Here is an 11,448-nt window from a genome sequence, read left to right on the forward strand (position 1 = left end):
CATGTCTGTATTGGATGATACATTGTGATCCATGTGTGTCCTGTGCCAGACTCAGACCCCAGGGTATGCATGGTTGGAGTTACTTCAAAACTCAGACATGGTTTGACTTTCCAACACACACATGTTATGGAATAATGCAAAATGACGGCATCATCTCGTGATTTTTATTAGTGGTGGGGTACGTGATTGGGGGGATGTAAAGTGATGCTCGCCGGGTGTCTGTAATCCAAAGTTCACAGGGGGAGTTGGGATCCTTGCCATTGGAAGTCATCAGAGTCCATGCCACAGTCTTTGTCAAAATTGGTCAGACAGTGACCAGCAAGTCCATGTTGCAGAGAATGTCATTGGATGAGGTGCTGCTGTTGCGCCAGAGGGCCAGGTGCCAGGCCAGGTGACCTGGGAGATGGTGATTGTCCGCTGACTCTCACGGTCTTTTGCGTGGACGACCCACCCTCCTCCGGGGACCCTCAGAAGCAGGCCGTGACGATGTCTGTGATGCTCCGTCGGACGAATCCTCCTCCTCCTGATCCCTCCCTGTGACTGGTGGTGATCTTCGCCTGGTGGCACAGGGAGGGTTGCCCATGTTTTCGGCAAACCAACGGAGTACACGGGTCATGTCCGTTTGCACCACCACGAGCTCAGCCAGTCTTGCCTCCATCCGTCCTTGGTGTTGCTGTTGATTGGCATATTGCTCGGCCTGCAGGTTCTTAATCTCATTGAGGGCCTCCACGGCCTGGCTGATGCCCCTGGTGTCACGCCGGTATGTGTCCAGGATGTTGCAGACGTGTGACATAACCAGTTCCTCAGCTGTCTGGTCAGGTTCGCGCCTCCGCCGTCCTGCACTCCCACCACCCCAGCCCACTTGAGCCTGGCCTGCCGTTGTGGACACATCGGGTCTCCGGGGCCCCTGAGGGATGGCATTTGCGGGGTCGCCTGCCTCCTCCTGGGTGCCCGGAGTACCTTATCCCTCCTGGTCAGACTGGCTGCGTTGTGTGCGAGCAGGGCTCCTGTGTGTTTCCTGGGATGTGGCAGGAATGGGGGTGGTGGTTGGCACAGTTGTACCTGACGCAGGTGCTGCAGGTGCTTGGGCACCAGAGGGGTCAGGTTGGTCAGGGTCATCCACGGTGTGGTGAGAGTCGTCGCTGCCGGTGGGATCATCGTCATGCCGAGCCTGGTCCTGTGATTCTTACCCCCCCAGTGTTGGGGGGAGATTGACGACGTTGCGCTGTGTGTGAGAATGAGACAATGTTAATGGTGTTTCATGCGATATCCATGTTTCATACATACTCAAGTTGGCACAGTTCCTCTGGGTAGTTGGATATGTCTAGCATTCCTCTCACAGTGCACTTGTGGATGGGTATGTTGCGGGGGACAGATTGGTATGTACTCCTGGTTATTTGGCCTGTCTCATGAGTGTTGGGATGCTTATTTGGCTATGGATTGGTCTTGTTGTGTCACATATCCATTGTGGGAGTGCCAATTTGCGTTGGCTGCCCTGGGGGCGTGTGCTTGTGTAAGGGGGGGTGTGTGACCGGGCATGCTGTTGGGTGTGGTGTGATTTGTCATTGGATCTACCAGGTGATGTATCTATCCCCTCATGGTGCATGCTGGAATGACAGTGAATGTGAGTTCCTGTGGTAGGTAGGTGGCATGTGGAGTTGGTGTTTGAGTGTACAGTGGTCACAGGATTGCCTTGTGCTGTCTACAGCGGGGCCAAGTGTCATCTACCTTGTCTGTACTTGGCAAGTCCCTGTGCATTGTGCATGGTGCATGGGTATGTCCCTTGGCCACAGCTTTCAACACTTTTCCTATGTGTGACACACTCTTTGTTGTTGCATAATTTTTGAACGCAGTGAGCAGTGTAGCGAGCGTGCTTAGCTAGCGATGCAGAACCGGCTTACGTGTTGCACTGTACGTGAGCAAATGGTGCTTTTTCACATCTATTGGAGAAAGCAGGTAGGTAACTTATGCATTTGTGACTGGGTTCTAACAAACACAGTGAGTGGGTATACTGGGTGTAAGGTTAGGTTTGTGCCTGCAGCATGGATCTACTTGTGCACAGTTTGACACATGGCCCAGTGATTTCCTAACGAAAACGGGGTGTTTCACGCACTGCCAGACCTTGTCAACATGCACACAGTCCACCTGCTGACGAGCGGACATGCCCACACCACCCAAGAGTGATTTAGTCTCCCTCTGTCTCCCTCTCTCCCTCCCTTTGTCACCCTCCTCCCTCTGTCTGTCTCCCTCTGTCGGCCTCTGTCGCCCTCTGTCTCCCTCCCTCTCTCTCCCTCTCCCTCCGTCTGTCTGTCACCCTCTGTCACCTCAGCCCAGCTTCATGGGCACACACACTTTGCAGGTCTTTCAAAGGCCATTGGCTTGTTCATGTGGCTTTGTTTAGAATCTCCCGGCCCACATTGGGCAGAGTGTCTCTGAGTCTGCGCTGCGGCGGCGGTGTGTGCTGACACTCTTTCACAGTGATGCCTCTTCATTAGCTGCTGTTATGTGCAAATTGGGCCTTCACACCCAAGTCATCCTGCGACGCGGCCACCATTTGCAGGCGACACAGTACAGTGTCGGGACACACTGTTTGTATAGCTCTGCCCTAGGCCATATGGGCTGAGGGCATTGGTGTCTGCTTCTGAGTTGCACAATGTTTTTTTGGAGGCCCACCCTCCCGGCATCACGGACATCCTGTCTTGTGTTGGTGTTTTGTGTGGCCTGTGACTTGGCATGGCCTTGCTTGGTGCATGGGGCATGTAGCCGCTAGTGGCATGTGCGTGTTTTTGGAGTGTGGTTGTGTCCGGTGATGGCTTTGGGGTAGTTGCGTGCATTATTGGGGGTTGGGTTGTTGATGCGGTTCCTCCCATGTGAGGTGAGTTGTTTGTGTACTCACCAGGCTCGGCGACTCCTTCTACTCTGTGTACTCCCACCGGCGGCAGCGTGCGCATCACCTTCTCCTCCCAGGGATGGTAGTGTACCGGTCTGCGGGGCGGGCCACCTCCAGTGATGTTCCCCTGGTTGTATTCGTAAGACATTTTGCGGCGGACCGTCCTCCGCAGATCGTACCACCTGGCTTGGCATTCATGCCTGGTCCTTCTGATGGACGCAACAGCATTCACCCTGTCAACGATCCTCTGCCACATGGCTGATTTTTCTGCTATGCTGGTCTGTCTGACCAATGTTCCAAAGAGCTGTGGCTCGACTCTGATGATTTCGTTGACAAGGATCTCCAGCTCCGCTGTTGTGAACTTTGGATTCTTGTCTGTGGGCATGGTGTGGGGTGTGGGTGTGGATGGTTGTGGGGGTGTGTGTGTGGTTGTGAAGGTGTGTGTGTGAATGTGATGAGGGGGTGTTTGTGAAGGTGGTTGTGTAAAGGTGTGCAAGTATAAGGGGTAGTGAAGGTTCAAGTATGGTGCTGTGGGTTGCCCGTGGGGTCTGGCAGCAGTGGGTCTGTTGCAAAGGCTCATGGTTTGTGTGTGTGGGCCCTTTTTATTGGTCCATTTGTGGGTGTGGCTGTGTTTGAACTTTGGGTGGGTGTGTTATAAGGAGTGGTTGTGTTTTGGGCCTCTGTTTACCGGTTTGGCTGTTGCAGGTCAGTGTATTGGATGTATTTGGGCTTGTTGGACGTGTTTTGTGGTGTCGTGCGATTCGAATTGACCCTCCTTGTGGTGTTTTGCAGTGTCCTGGTTCTGTACGTGTGTTTTTCGCGTCTGTACGGTGCGTACATTGGCCATGTTGTTGTACAGTGCTCACATTTGCTATGGCTTGGTACGACTCGTACATGCGCAATGCTGGGTGAGGGTGCTGGTGTAGGGGCCTGGGGTAGGGTGCGTACAGGCACGGGCAGGGTGTAGGGGCCTGGGGGGTACATGCCGTACATACGGGAACCGAGGGTATGGCGCGTACATACGGGGGTGCTGGGGGTACGGTGTGTACCCCCACCCCCATATGGACAGTGCGTACCTCCACCTCCGTATGGACGGTGCGTACCCCCAGCCCCCGTATGTACGCACCATCCCCCAGAACATACCCCCAGCCCCCCATATATACACGCAGCACCCCGAGCCCCCCCGTATGTACGCGCCGTACCCCCAGCACCCTGTATGTACGCGCCGTACCCCCATCACCACTATGGACGGTGCATACCCCCACTCCGTAGGTATGGAGCGTACCCCCGCCCCCGTAGGTACGGTGCGGACCCCCACCCCCCGTAGGTATGGAGCGTACCCCCAGCCCCCCGTATGTATGCGCCGTACCGCCAGCCCCCGTATGGACGGTGCGTACCCCCACCCGTAGGTATGGAGCGTACCCCCACCCCCGTAGGTACGGTGCGGACCCCCAGCGCTACGCGCTGGGGGTCCGCACAATACATACGGGGGTAGGGGTACGCTCCGTACCTACGGGGTGGGGTGGGGGTACGCTCCATACCTACACAGGGTGGGGATATGCTCCGTACCAATACGGGGTGGGGGTACGCTCCGTACCTATGCGGTGGGGGTACGCTCCGTGCCTACGGGGGTGGGGTGGGGGTACGGCACGTACATTGGGGGCTGGGGGTACGGAGCGTACTTGGGGGGGTGGGCTGGGGGGTTGTTCGGCACGTATGCGGGCACATGTTTGGACGTCTCCATGGTTGCTATGGGAGTTCGCTCCGTACGGTGTTTTTTCCATACGGTTGTGCATTCGGACGGACGGGACGGATCGTACTTGCGCGCTGGGACTTCAGTTTCCCGATTCGTACGTAAAACTGTCCGGGGACGTGTCGGACACTTTTTCCGACCCGAGGACGTGTCGGGGAATTTTCCCAATGCGATTCATATGGATTTTTTCACATACGAATCGTACTTGCCAGTTTGTACGGGACTTGTATGATTCGTACGTAAAAAAATCCGGATACAATTTGTACGGGGAATTTTTTTAACGGATCGGAATCGGCACCTTAGTGTCAGCAGTGGCAAAATTAGTGGCAGGAACAGAATTATTATTATTATTATTATTATTATTATTTGTAAGGCACAGCGAATCATCCCCAAGGGGTTCTCTCGGCCCCTGAGTAGCAGACAACATAATTAGGGAGTGCTCATTAAAACAGCCAGGTTTTAAGAAGTTTCTTAAATTTTGCCAAATTGGAACACGCTTGGATATCCTCTGGCAATCTGTTCCAGTGGGCGGGGGCTAAATGAGTACTGTATTTTGGACTATTTGCAGCCTTGATAATAAGTCTTCCCTTATCCCTACCAGTAGGGAATTTCCATAATCTAGTCTGCTGACTAGAAGCGCCTGTATAAGGACTTTTCTGGCAGAAAGAGGAATCCAAGGGAAGATTTTTCTCAGCATGCGCATCATACCAAGCACTTGCCCGAGATGGTTTTTACATGCTCCTCCATAGAAAGTCTGTCATCAATTACGATGCCCAGATTCTTCGCCCATTTTTTAGGTGTGGGGGCTTCCCCCGAGTTCCACAGGCCACCACTCTGAGGTCCATAACTCCTCTGCTTTCCCAAACAGCAGAATCGGTGTTTTATTGGAGTTAAGCTGTAGGAAGTTCTTGCTCATCCATGTGGCTATTTTTAACATGCAGATCTTAAATTTTTCTCTGGTCAAAATGGGGTCCTTCTCTATGGGGACTATCACCCGGGTGTCGTCCGCTTAGGAGATCGTATCGAACCCACAGGATCTAATAATAGGAGCCAGGGAAGACACATAGATATTGAACAAAATGGGACTTAGGATGGAACCCTGTGGTACCCCCTTATCCACTACCGTGGTCTGTGACACGAATGTGTCCAATTGTACACATTGTGTTCTGTTGGTCAGAAAGCTATGCATCCATTTTAATGCCATTCCTCTGACACCAATTTCTCGCAGCTTATCCAGATGGATTCTGTGAGAGATGGTGTCAAAGGCTGCCGACAGATCAAGAAGAACTAACATCGGGGGTTCCCTCGTCCAGTAACATCCTTATCGAGTCTGTTACCTTAGTCAAAGCGGACTCGGTGCTGTAAAAAGCACGGAAACCTGACTGAGAAAAGTCGAGCAGGTTATTTTGTTCCAGACAGCCCGAGAGTTGTTGATTAATCAGGGTTCCTATCATTTTTTAACAGCATGGGGGAAGCGAGATGGGTTTTGTAGGTCTGAAGAATCGGCTGATGCTTTCTTAAGCAGTGGCTTGATTTGAGCCTTCTTCCATTTTGAAGGAAACGTGGATGTAACTAATAAGTTACAGACTTCCATGATCGGGTGAGACAAGGCCGGTGCCAGGTCTGAAATAATATAAGGGGGGGGGGGCAAATCTGATGGGGAGCCTGATTTAGGGGCATATCAACAACAACCGGCGATAATTATCTCTATGCGCACTTAGCGCTCGGATAATTATCGCCGGCTAGCGTGAATTTTTATCGCTGAGATAGGGTGCTATTAGCAACGCTTATCTCAATAGCGATAAAAATCCTCATGCTAACAGGCTAACGTGAGATTATCGCAGGAAACCCAGCGATAATCTCACGTTACCTTGTTGATAGGGACAGGCAAACTTAGCCATGATATCCTCCTTCCATAGGATATCATGGCTAAGTCTGAAAAATACCAGATGTAAAAAAGACAGCGTTAACCGCGGTTAGCGCTGCTTTTTTTGTCTCTAACAGGGTTAGCGACATTCTTGATAATAGGAGAAATGTCGCTTAGCGACATTTCTCCTATTATTTTACTCTGGAACGCCCCTTTTGCATCTCATTAGAGATGCAAGGGGAAGCGTAGAGTAAAAGGGTGCTAACATGCAAATTTGCATGTTAGCACCCTGTTGTTGATAGGGCGCTAGTTTTAGCTCTCCTTTTTTGGCTTTTAAAGCCAAAAAAGCAGAGATAAAGCCCTTGTTGATATGCCCCTTAGTGTGTGCCAGCAGAGATAGAACTTGCTCAGAGGTGATGGCTGAGAAAGTCTCTAGACTGGGAAAGAGAGGGTCTTCCGGGGGTGGTGTTACCGCCCTAACCACCTCTTTCGAGTCAAAGGAGTTATAGATTTTGTCAATCTTCTGTTTAAACTGCTTGGCTAAATCATCACATAGCCCCTGTGTAGGTGGGAGGGAGGAGTTCTTAGCTCTAGGATTGGTGAACTCCTTAAGGATCTTAAAGAGCTCTTTAGAGGAGCTCTTTGCTTCTGAGATTTGCGTACCTAGATACGATCTCCAAGCTATGTTGCAATTACTTAGATACACTCCATCTGCTAGTTTATAGGCCAGTTTATCCTACTCCAATTTTGATTTCCTCTCTCTAATTCTACAAGTAGCTTTTTCTTTCTTCAGGCTTTCTGAATACCACGGGCGGAGCAAACCTTTCCCAGATTGTGACAGCCTTAATCAGAGCGATGGTGTTGAGGGCCTCAATTCCAGAGGCCTCCAACATATGCAGTGCTGTGTTGCTGTCAGTACAGTTGCTAAATGACGGGGAGAGTATGCCGAACTCAATGATGTTAATGTCACTTTCCTCCATGATCTAGGAGAACTGCTACGGCATTGGGGCTGGCTTAATGGTTTAGGGATGATCAAGAAGAATCCTGAAGACAGATAGTCAGTCCAGCTTAGTGCTGAGGGGGATTCTACTATGATATCCTGGATGTTCGTGAAGATGTTATCCAGAGTATGTCCCGCTGTATGTGTCGAGCTGCGCACTCTAGTGAAAAGGCCTAGCGACTCCATAGCCGCTATTAAACATGTGGAGTCTGGGTTGGAGATGGTATATAAATTATGATTAAAATCCCCTAGGAGTAGGAAATTATCTGCTTGCAAGGTGTGCGGGGCAAGATTTTCCAGTAATGACGAACAGAAGGATTTCTTGCTTTCCCCAGAGGGGTGATAGACTACAGCTCCCATCAACCCTTGGGCAGGCTCCAGCCTGAATACCATTAACTCCATACTAGGAGTAGAAACAGTGTGCAAGACTTTATTATGATGGGCTAGGCGGGTGGCTGTGGCCCGACCTCCTCCCCTCTTGCCTATTCTATCTGATCTAGCAACTGTGTATTCTGCATGGAAGGCAATTGCCAGGGATGGTGAAGATTGCATATGCAGCCATGTCTCTGTGAAAAAGCAGATATCTGGTGTCAGATCATCCAGCAAATCCCAGATTTCAGCTACATGCTTGGGGATAGATCTGGCATTAAGATACAGGCCTTGAAAGGTGACTGCTTGCCCTCCCGTATTCTGCTTTCTCTCCCTGGGAGTTTGCTCATTGGGTACTCGGTGGCGTAAGGGGTGAGGGTAGTGAGGCTCTGTTATTAGCTGAGGGTGACCTATAGACCAGTCACACTGCGGGCAGTTACTTGAATAGAAGCCATTTTCTACCAATATTTTTCCTTCACAGCCAGTACTAGATGCATTATTCCTTAATTCCAGTAGCACCTCTTGAGAGTAGATTAACGGAGGCATTAAAGTACCTGAATAAAAAACATGCAGCTTTTCCTGTCAGCTGGCAGTGTCCAGGCGCAGACGGGTGCAGGCGGGCTTGCTTTAGGCGCACCTTAAGCACGCCAGCGGCACACCCGCTGCGCGCGTCTGCAAACGCGGTAAATGTATGCCCTAGAAGGCCGAAAAACACTAGAGCGCTAACCACTCTGAAAATGGAGCCCGTAAACGGCCCTTTTAATTCTGGCTTCCTCTCTCCACTCAATTGGTCATGTGCAGAGACCGCGGTGGACCGGAGAGTTGCCTGGAAGTGATCGAGTGACTCTCAGTAAGATTATACAAGCCCGAAGTCAGTGAGCCAAACAAAATAACAATGAGTGATAAAAATGACATAAACATTTAAAACACATCGATTAAAAGCAATAATCCGCATGCAGCGTGTTAAGCAATTAAATGGTGCCTGCTGCAGAAGCAGCTCGTCCCTAAGGACGTCTGTGGGAGCATCATTCACCTCACCGTTTGTCAATTTTTTAAGATACTAATAGTGAATAATATTAAATTTTTCGCTATTAGTTTATTACAAAATGGAGTACAAATAGCTGGAATTTGACTTCACCTTGCAGCTGATGTAAGTAAAAAAATTGCTTTTACATATATGTATATTGTGTGCGTGCTTAAGTTTTGAGTGTGTTTATGTAAGAGAGCGTATGTTTATGTGTAAATGTGTGTGCATGTGTAGGCAGAGAGTGCGTGCGTCTGTGTGAATGCGTGTGCATGTATAAGCATATGTACGTGTGAGTGAAAGTGAGGACCAGGGGGCATGTGAAGTCACTTCCACTACCCCTGGCATTTTGCTGAATTGACGTACATGCGAACGAGGCAGTTAAACGCTCACGAATAGGCATTATTAGTTATTAGTCACACAAATACTATCTGTCATGAGTTCGCGAGGCACAGTGTCAACCCAGAGCACCAAGCAAGTTAGGTTGAACTGCCCAAGAGGCCCACCTGCTCCTGATCAGTCAATCAAGTGTCCCTCAAGACGAGTAAAATGACACGAGGAGAAACCTGCCTCGTGCTGTCACCCACCCCCACAGGCCCTGATGAAAGTCGCTGCCACTTCGACAATCCCGTAGTCCCTCCTTCCCCGCGCTCATGGTACTTGACAGCGAAGGTTTATCTCGACGAAGGCCTTCCGGAAGACGCTATCGCTGCTCTCCTGGCGGCCATGCATATTACAGGACAGGAAAGCTCACAAACTCTCCTGAGGCCCTATTAGCACAGCTAGTGCAGGAATGTATTTGTGTCGAGATGCTCCACAGCCAATGCTTTCCTACCCTCGTAAAATGCAATACATCATCATTTGTGACACATCCTTAGGAAAAATACTAGCCATTTGTACGTGTTTGAGATTCAGGAAGGGCCAGAAACTGGTTCTTGTAGAAGAGTTGCTGCATTTTCACAAGGATTCATTTACATCATGAACATTGCAGCTTCCTTTGCAAAAGTGAAGTTTAAATCACACTCTAAAGGTATTCTTAACAGTGTTTTCTACCTTTATTCATAGTTTTTCTTTTAGATTTTGTTTCAAATAGAGCACAAAAATACTTAGGTTGATTTGCACTCTCATTTTTTAAGATCTTGTCAAGTTGTGAAAAGGAGCTTGGGCGCGACCCACTTTTGAGATGGGAGACTTTACATTTCGAGTACTTTGCATGTCTCTTGAACTGCGGAAGAAGAAAAGGTCTGATTTAGAGATGTAAAAAAGTAGAAATGCAAGTCCTAGCTAAATCTGCAGCCACTCGACACACTGCCCACTCTGCCCTCGCCCCAAAATTCACATCTAGCAGAGCTAGCCCCAGTTACTGCTTCTTCACTGACCTACTTTTCTCTCAAGACCTTAATACCTACATCTCTAGATCACAGAGTCACTCAACCGGCGTCACCTATACTCCATCTGAGAGGGGCAATATTAGGGTTGGACAGGCTGATAGTGCAATCTTGCAGTGACCGTTGGGCTAGTCTTAAAGGTCAGTGTGTAGGCCAGTTTTTTGCCTATTTGTGGGACTGGTTTATGGTCTGCTGGGCCAGTTTCTACTGTTGATTTCCCTGATATTAAAACAAACATTGCCTGCAGCAAGCTCAATTCCACGCAGTCTTCCATAACTTGCAAAGCGTTCAAACATCTTGTCTTTACAAGTTGAAAACTGCCCCAATTTGCAAACATAGGCCACTTTTTAACCTCTCTAATTCGCTTATGGGGGCCACTTTCATTTTGTAGCCCGGAGTATTTTCTAGCACTGTCCGACCCTGCAGCCTACCTAGTCGTGGTGTAAGAAGGTCGATGTAGAAAGACCCAGATTCAAAGTTTTCCCAAACATTGCTGACATGGAAATACTAGATGCCTGAGACAGAAAACAAGAGAGATTCATGAATTTATAGCACTTTCCTTCTTTTAGCTCCAATGTGATGCACTACACAAAGTGGCACATTTTTAAAGTCAATAAAATAAATGTTAGTATGTTATGATGGTACCACCTGCTATTAGTAGCTCTATGATGCAGAAAGGTTGTGGAAGCAGTTGATTGCCACGCGGGAGCAAAGTATACAGAGCTCTAAGAAATAAATGAGGCACAGCAAAATGCAGTTGCCGGAATGCTGCATGAGAATTGCGTCTAAGGGCATACCTCACATAGAAAAGTCAGATAAGATTTTGACGGAAGACTGGCAAATCCACTAGCGAAGGATTTTAGTGGAAAGAGATATATTAACAACCTGGCTCCTTTGTGCCAGGTTGTTAATACATCTCTTTCCACAGCTGTGGTCCCTGAGCTTTGGAAGCAGGCCATGGTGGTTCCTCTACTTAAAAAACCTTTGCTGAACCTGGCTAAGCTGGAACATTTCCGTCCCATATCCCTCCCACCATGGGTAGCTAAGATCGCTGAGGCTCACTTTAATAACATCTTAATGGGGTTCCTGAATATTAACGGCATCTTGGATCCCTCCCAGAATGGCTTCCACCCTGGTCACAGTACAGAGACAGCTCT

The sequence above is a fragment of the Triturus cristatus genome, chromosome 11 (assembly GCF_964204655.1).
Source record: "Triturus cristatus chromosome 11, aTriCri1.1, whole genome shotgun sequence".
NCBI lineage: Eukaryota > Metazoa > Chordata > Amphibia > Caudata > Salamandridae > Triturus > Triturus cristatus.